Genomic DNA, 8887 nt, shown 5'->3' on the forward strand with positions numbered 1-8887 from the left:
TAGCATAAGTATTTCCCTCAGTTTTTGAGAACCAAGGTATCTATCCAGTAGGAGGTTACACGCAAGTCGCCTTGTACCTACACAAACAAATAAGAACCTTGCAACCAACGCGATAAAGGGGTTTTCAATCCCTTCACGGCCACTTGCAAAAATGAGATCTGATAGAGATAATTAGATAAATATTTTTGGTATTTTAATGATATAGATTGGAAAGTAAAGATTGGAAAATAAATAATGGAAGAAATAGTAAATTGATAGGAAAATAACATGATGGAAGATAGACCCGAGGGCCATAGGTTTCACTAGTGGCTTCTCTCAAGATAACAAAGAGTTGTGAACAAATTACTGTCGAGCAATTGATAGAAAAGCCCATAGTTATGAGAATATCTAGGCATGACCATGTATATAGGCATCACGTCCGCGACAAGTAGACCGAAACGATTCTGCATCTACTACTATTACTCCACACATCGACCGCTATCCAGCATGCATCTAGAGTATTAAGTTCAGAAGAACAGAGTAACGCATTAGGCAAGATGACATGATGTAGAGGGATAAACTCAAGCAATATGATATAAACCCCAACATTTTATCCTCCACGGTAATAATATAATATGTGCCTTGATGCCCCTGCTGTCACTGGGAAAGGACACCGCAAGATTGAACCCAAAGCTAAGCACTTCTCCCATTGCAAGAAAGATCAATCTAGTAGGCCAAACCAAACTGATAGTTCGAAGAGACTTGCAAAGATAACAAATCATACATATAAGAATTCAGAGAAGAACCAAATATTGTTCATAGATAATCTTGATCATAAACCCACAATTCATCGGATCTCGACAAACACACCACAAAAAGAATTACATCGAATAGATCTCCAAGAGAATCGAGGAGAACTTTGTATTGAGATCCAAAGAGTGAGAAGAAGACATCTAGCTAATAACTATGGACCCAAAGGTCTGTGGTAAACTACTCACACATCATCGGAGAGGCTATGGTGTTGATGTAGAAGCCCTTCGTGATCGATTCCCCCTCCGCCGGAGCACCGGAAAAGGCCCCAAGATGGGATCTCACGGGCACAAAAGGTTGCGGCGGTGGAAATAGGGTTTCGTGGTGCTCTCAGATGTTTTCAGGGTACATGAGTATATATAGGTGAAAGAGGTAGGTCGGTGGAGCCATGAGGGGCCCACGAGGGTGGGGGCGCACCTCCCTGCCTCGTGGCCGCCTTGTTGCTTCCTTGACGTCCACTCCAAGTCTCTTGGATTGCATTTGTTCCAAAAATAACTCTCCCGGAGGTTTCATTGCGTTTGGATTCTGTTTGATATTCCTTTTTTGAGAAACACTGAAATAGGCAAAAAAAATAGCAATTTGCACTAGGCCTTTGGTTAGTAGGTTAGTCCCAAAAATAATATAAAAGTGTATAATAAAGCCCATTAAACATCCAAAACAGATAATATAATAGCATGGAACAATCAAAAATTATAGATACGTTGGAGACGTATCAAGCATCCCCAAGCTTAATTCCTGCTCGTCCTCGAGTAGGTAAATGATAGAAACAAATTTTTTGATGTGGAATGCTACCTAACATAATTCTCAATGTAATTTTTTTAAGTGTGGCATGAATGTTCAGATCCGAAAGATTCAAGACAAAAGTTTAATATTGACATGAAAATAATAATACTTCAAGCATACTAACTAAGCAATTATGTCTTCTCAAAATAACATGGCCAAAGAAAGCTTATCCCTACACGCTATGCTTCATTTTCGTCACACAAAAATGCTCTCATCATGCACAACCCCGATGACAAGCCAAGCAATTGTTTCATACTTTAGTAATCTCAAACTTTTTTCAACTTTCACGCAATACATGATCGTGAGCCATGGACATAGCACTATGGGTGGAATAGAGTATAATGATGGGGGTTGTGTGGAGAAGACAAAAAAAAGGAGAAAGTCTCACATTGACGCGGCTAATCAATGGGCTAGGGAGGTGCCCATCAATTGATGTCAATGCAAGGAGTAGGGATTGTCATGCAACGGATGCACTAGAGCTATAAATGAATGAAAGCTCACAAAAGAAACTAAGTGGGTGTGCATCCAACTTGTTTGCTCACGAAGACCTAGGGCATTTGAGGAAGCCCATTGTTGGAATATACAAGCCAAGTTCTATAATGAAAAATTCCCACTAGTATATGAAAGTGACAAAACAAGAGACTCTCTATCATAAAGATCATGGTGCTACTTTGAAGGAAAAGTGTGGAAATAAAGGATAGTAGCATTGTCCCTTTTATTTCTTTTTTTTGGGCCTTCCTTTTTTTGCCCTTTCTCATTTTTTTATTTGGGACAATGCTCTATTAATGATGATCATCACACTTCTATTTATTCACAACTCAATGATTACAACTCGATACTAGAACAAAACATGACTCTATATGAATGCCTCCGGCGGTGTACTGGGATGGGCAATGAATCAAGACTGACATGTATGAAAAATTATGCATGGTGGCTTTGCCACAAATACAATGTCAACTACATGATCATGCAAAGAAATATGACAATGATGAAGAGTGTCATAATAAATGAAATGGTGGAAAGTTGCATGGCAATATATCTCGGAATGGCTATGGAAATGCCATAATAGGTAGGTATGGTGGTTGTTTTGAGGAAGATATAAGGAGGTTTATGTGTGATAGAGCGCATCGTATCACGGGGTTTGGATGCACCAGCGAAGTTTGCACCAACTCTCAAGGTGAGAAAGGGCAATGCACAGTACCAAAGAGGCTAGCAATGATGGAAAGGTGAGAGTTCGTATAATCCATGGAGTCAACATTAGTCATAAAGAACTCACATACTTATTGCAAAAATCTACAAGTCATCAAAAACCAAGCATTACACGCATGCTCCTAGGGGGGTATATTGGTAGGAAAAGACCATCGCTCGTCCCCGACCGCCACTCATAAGGATGGCAATCAAAGAACACCTCACGTTTCAAATTTGTCACACAACGGTTACCATACGTGCATGCTACGGGACACGCAAACTTCAACACAAGTATTTCTCAAATTCATAACTACTCAACTAGCATGACTCTAATATTACCATATTCATATCTCAAAACAATCATCAAGTATCAAACTTCTCATAGTATTCAATGCACTTATTATGAAAGTTTTTATTATCCCATCTTGGATGCATATCATGTTAGGACTAATTTTATAGCCAAAGCAAATTACCATGCTGTTCTAAAGGACTCTCAAAATAATATAAGTGAAGCATGAGAGATCAATAATTTCTAGAAAATAAAACCACCACCATGATCTAAAAGATATAAGTGAAGCACTAGAGCAAAATTATCTAGCTCAAAAGATATAAGTGAAGCACATAGAGTATTCTAATAAATTCCAATTAATGTGTGTCTCTACAAAAGGTGTGTACAGAAAGGATGATTGTGGTAAACTAAAAGGCAAAGACTCAAATCATACAAGACACTCCAAGCAAAACACATATCATGTGGTGAATAAAAATATTGCCTGAAGTAAAGTTACCGATAGGCGAAGACAAAAGAGGGGATGCCTTCCGGGGCATCCCCAAGCTTAGGATTTTGGTTATCCTTGAATTTTACCTTGGGGTGCCTTGGGCATCCCCAAGCTTAGGCTCTTGCCACTCCTTATTCCATAATCCATCAAATCTTTATCCAAAACTTGAAAACATCACAACACAAAACTCAACAGAAAATCTCATGAGCTCTATTAGTATAAGAAAACAAATCACCAATTTTAAGGTACTGTAATGAACTCATTATTTATTTATATTGGTGTTAAACCTACTTTATTCCAACTTCTCTATGGTTCATACCCCCCGATACTAGCCATAGATTCATCAAAATAAGCAAACAACACACGAAAAACAGAATCTGTCAAAAAACAGAACAGTCCGTAGTAATCTGTATCAAACGTATACTTCTGGAACTCCAAAATTCTGAAATAAATTGGTGGACATGAGGAATTTGTCTATTAATCATCTTCAAAAAGAATCAACCTAAAATCACTCTCCAGTAAAAAATGGCAGCTAATCTCGTGAGCGCTAAAGTTTCTGTTTTTTACAGCAAGATCATAAAGACTTCACCCAAGTCTTCCAAAGGTTCTACTTGGCACAAACACTAATTTAAAACATAAAACCACATCTAAACAGAAGCTAGATCAATTATTTATTACTAAACAGAAACAAAAATAAAATTGGGTTGCCTCCCAACAAGCGCTATCGTTTAACGCCCCTAGCTAGGCATAAAGGCAAGAATAGATCTAGGTATTATCATCTTTGGTATGCAATCCATAAGTGGCTCTCATAATATATTCATAAGATAATTTAATTTTATTTCTAGGAAAGTGTTCCATGCCTTTCCTTAACGGAAATTGGAATATAATATTTCCTTCTTTCATATCAATAATTGCACCAATCGTTCTAAGGAAAGGTCTACCAAGAATAATAGGACGTGTAGGATTGCAATCTATATCAAGAAAAATAAAATCTACGGGCACATAATTCATATTTGCAACAATAAGAACATCATTAATCCTTCCCATAGGTTTCTTAATGGTGGAATCCTCAAGGTGCAAGTTTAAAGAACAATCATCAAATTCACGGAAGCCTAACACATCACACAAAGTTTTCGGAATCGTGGAAACACTAGCACCCAAGTCACACAAAGCATAGCATTTGTGATCTTTAATCTTAATTTTAATAGTAGGTTCCCACTCATCATAAAGTTTTCTAGGGATAGAGACTTATAATTCAAGCTTTTCTTCATAAGATTGCATTAAAGCATCAACGATATGTTTAGTAAAAGCTTTATTTTGATCATAAGCATGAGGAGAATTTAACACAGATTGCAACAAGGAAATACAATATATTAAAGAACAATTATAATAATTAAATTCCATGAAATCCAAAATAGTGGGTTCATTGATATGTAAATTTTTTACCTCTTCAATCCCACTTTTACCAATTTTTGCATCAAGATCTAAAAACTCCGAATCATTGGGACGCCTCTTAACTAAAGTTGACTCATCTCCAGTCCCATCATTATCAAGGTTCATATTGAAAAACAAAGATTTAGTAGGAGACACATCAATCACTTTTAGATCTTCATCCTTATTATCATGAAAACTAGAAGAATACGCTTTCATAAAGCAATCTTTTTTAGCACGCATCCTAGCGGTTCTTTCTTTGCACTCATCAATGGAAATTATCATAGCTTTGAGAGACTCATTGATATCATGCTTAGGTGGAATAGATCTAAGTTTCAAAGCATCAATATCAAGAGAAATTCTATCCACGTTCCTAGCCAACTCATCAATCTTAGGCAATTTTCCTCAAGCAAAGCATTGAAATTCTTTTGTGAAATCATAAATTCTTTAACACTAGTCTCAAAATCAGAGGGCATCTTATTAAAATTTCCATAAGAGTTGTTGTAGGAATTACCATAATTATTAGAGGAATTACTAGGAAACGACCTAGGATTAAAGGTTCCTCTACAAGCGTTGTTACCAAAATTGTTCCTACCAACAAAATCACATCCATAGATTCATTATTATTCTCAATCAAAGCAGACAAAGGCATATCATTAGGATCAGAAGAAACACTCTTATTAGCAAACAATTTCATAAGTTCATCCATCTTTCCACTTAAAATATTAATCTTTTCTATTGCATGAACCTTTTTACTAGTAGATCTTTCGGTGTGACATTGAGAATAATTAACCATAATATTGTCTAGGAGTTTAGTAGCTTCTCCTAAAGTGATTTCCATAAAAGTGCCTCCCGGGGCCGAATCTAAAAGATTTCTAAAAGCAAAATTCAATCCGGCATAAAAATTTTGTATAGTCATCCATAAATTCAAACCATGTGTAGGGCAATTACGTATCATTAATTTCATCCTCTCCCAAGCTTGTGCAACATGTTCATGATCAAGTTGCTTAAAATTCATAATATCGTTTCTAAGAGAGATGATCTTAGCGGGAGGAAAATACTTAGAGATAAAAGCATCTTTGCACTTATTCCATGAATCAATACTATTTTTAGGCAAAAACGAAAACCAAGTTTTAACGATCTCTAAGCGAAAATGGAATTAGCTTCAATTTAACAATATCATTATCCACATATTTTTTCTTTTGCATATCACACAAATCAACAAAGTTGTTTAGATGTGTAGCGGCATCTTCACTAGGAAGGCTAGAGAATTGACCTTTCATGACAAGATTCAGCAAAGCCGCATTAATTTAATAAGATTCAGCATCGGTAATAGGAGCAATCGGAGTGCTAAGAAAATCATTGTTGTTGGTATTGGAAAAATCACACAATTTAGTATTATCTTGAGCCATTGTGACAAACAATCCAACACACAAGCACACAAGAAGCAAGCGAAAAAGAGGCAAACGGAAAAAGAGGGCGAATAAAATGGCAAAGGTGATGTGGGGGAGAGGAAAACGAGAGACAAATGGCAAATAATGTAATGCGAGGGATAAGAGTTTGTGATGGGTACTTGGTATGTCTTGACTTGACTTGGCGTAAGACTCCTCGGCAACGTCGCCAGAAATCCTTCTTGCTACCTCTTGAGCATGCGTTGGTTTTCCCTTGAAGAGGAAAAACTGATGCAGCAAAGTAGCGTAAGTATTTCCCTCAGTTTTTGGGAACCAAAGTATCAATCCAGTAGGAGGTTACACGCAAGTCGCCTTGTACCTACACAAACAAATAAGAACCTTGCAACCAACGTGATAAAGGGGTTGTCAATCCCTTCACGGCCACTTGCAAAAGTGAGATCTGATAGAGATAATAAGATGAATATTTTTGGTATTTTTATGATATAGATTGGAAAGTAAAGATTGGAAAATAAATAACGGAAGAAATAGTAAATTGATAGGAAAATAATATGATGGAAGATAGACCCGGGGGCCATAGGTTTCAGTAGTGGCTTCTCTCAAGATAGCAAATTCTACGGTGGGTGAACAAATTACTTTCGAGCAATTGATAGAAAAGCGCATAGTTATGAGAATATCTAGGCATGATCATGTATATAGGCATCACGTCCGCGACAAGTAGACCAAAACGATTCTGCATCTACTATTATTACTCCACACATCGACCGCTATCCAGCATGCATCTAGAGTATTAAGTTCATAAGAACAGAGTAACACATTAGGCAAGATGACATGATGTCGAGGGATAAACTCAAGCAATATGATATAAACCCCAACTTTTTATCCTCGATGGCAACAATACAATACGTGCCTTGCTGCCCCTGCTCTCACTGGGAAAGGACACCGCAAGATTGAACCCAAAGCTAAGCACTTCTCCCATTGCAAAAAAGATCAATCTAGTAGGCCAAACCAAACTGATAATTCGAAGAGACTTACACATATAACAAATCATACATACAAGAATTCAGAGAAGAACCAAACATTGTTCATAGATAATCTTGATCACAAACCCACAATTCATCGGATCTCGACGAACACACCGTAAAAAGAATTACATCGAATAGATCTCCACGAGAATCGAGGAGAACTTTGTATTGAGATCCAAAGAGAGAGAAGAAACCATCTAGCTAATAACTATGGACCCGAAGGTCTGTGGTAAACTACTCACACATCATTGGAGAGGCTATGGTGTTGATGTAGAAGCCCTCCGTGATCGATTCCCCCTCCGGCGGAGCGCCAGAAAAGGCCCCAAGATGGGATCTCATGGGTACAGAAGGTTGCGGAGGTGGAAATAGGGTTTCGTCGTGCTCTCGGATGTTTTCAGGGTACATGAGTATATATAGGCGAAAGAAGTAGGTCGGTGGAGCCACGAGGGTCCCACGAGGGTGGGGGCGCGCCTTCCTACCTTGTGACCACCTCGTTGCTTCCTTAACGTCCACTCCAAGTCTCCTGGATTGCGTTTGTTCCAAAAATAACTCTCCCGAAGGTTTCATTCCGTTTGGATTCCGTTTGATAATCCTTTTCTGCGAAACACTGAAATAGGCAAAAAACATCAATTTGCACCAGGCCATTGGTTAGTAGGTTAGTCCCAAAAGTAATATAAAAGTGTATAATAAAGCCCATTAAACATCCAAAACAGATAATATAGTAGCATGGAACAATAAAAAATACAGATACGTTGGAGACGTATCAATGATCGGACATGGTTTAGTTGATATGGATCACGTGATCATTTAGATGAATCGAGGGGATGTCTATCTAAGTGGGAGTTCTTAAGTAATATGATTAATTGAACTTAAATTTATCATGAACTTAGTCCTGATAGTTTTTGCATATCTATGCTATAGATCAATGGCCCGTGCTACCGTTCCCTTGAATTTTAATGCGTTCTTAGAGAAAGCAAAGTTGAAAGATGATGGTAGCAACTACACGGACTGGGTCCATAACTTGAGGATTGTCCTCATTGCTGCACAGAAGAATTATGTCCTTGATGCACCGCTAGGTGCAAGGCCTGCTCCAGGAGCAACTCCGGACGTTATGAACGTCTGGCAAGCTAAATCTGATGACTACTCGATAGTTCAGTGTGCCATGCTTTACGGCTTAGAATCGGGACTTCAAAGACATTTTGAATGTCATTGGAGCATATGAGATGTTCCAGGAGTTGAAGTTAATATTTCAAGCAAATGCCCGAGTTGAGAGATATGAAGTCTCCAACAAGTTCTATAGCTGCAAGATGGAGGAGAACGGTTTTGTCAGTGAACACATACTCAGAATGTCTGGGTACCATAACCACTTGACTCAGCTGGGAGTTAATCTTCCGGATGATAGTGTCATTGATAGAGTTCTTCAATCACTGCCGCCAAGCTATAAAGGTTTCGTGATGAACTATAATATGCAAGGGATGAACAAGAC

Source organism: Triticum aestivum, chromosome 2D (assembly GCF_018294505.1).
Source record: "Triticum aestivum cultivar Chinese Spring chromosome 2D, IWGSC CS RefSeq v2.1, whole genome shotgun sequence".
Taxonomy (NCBI): Eukaryota; Viridiplantae; Streptophyta; class Magnoliopsida; order Poales; family Poaceae; genus Triticum; species Triticum aestivum.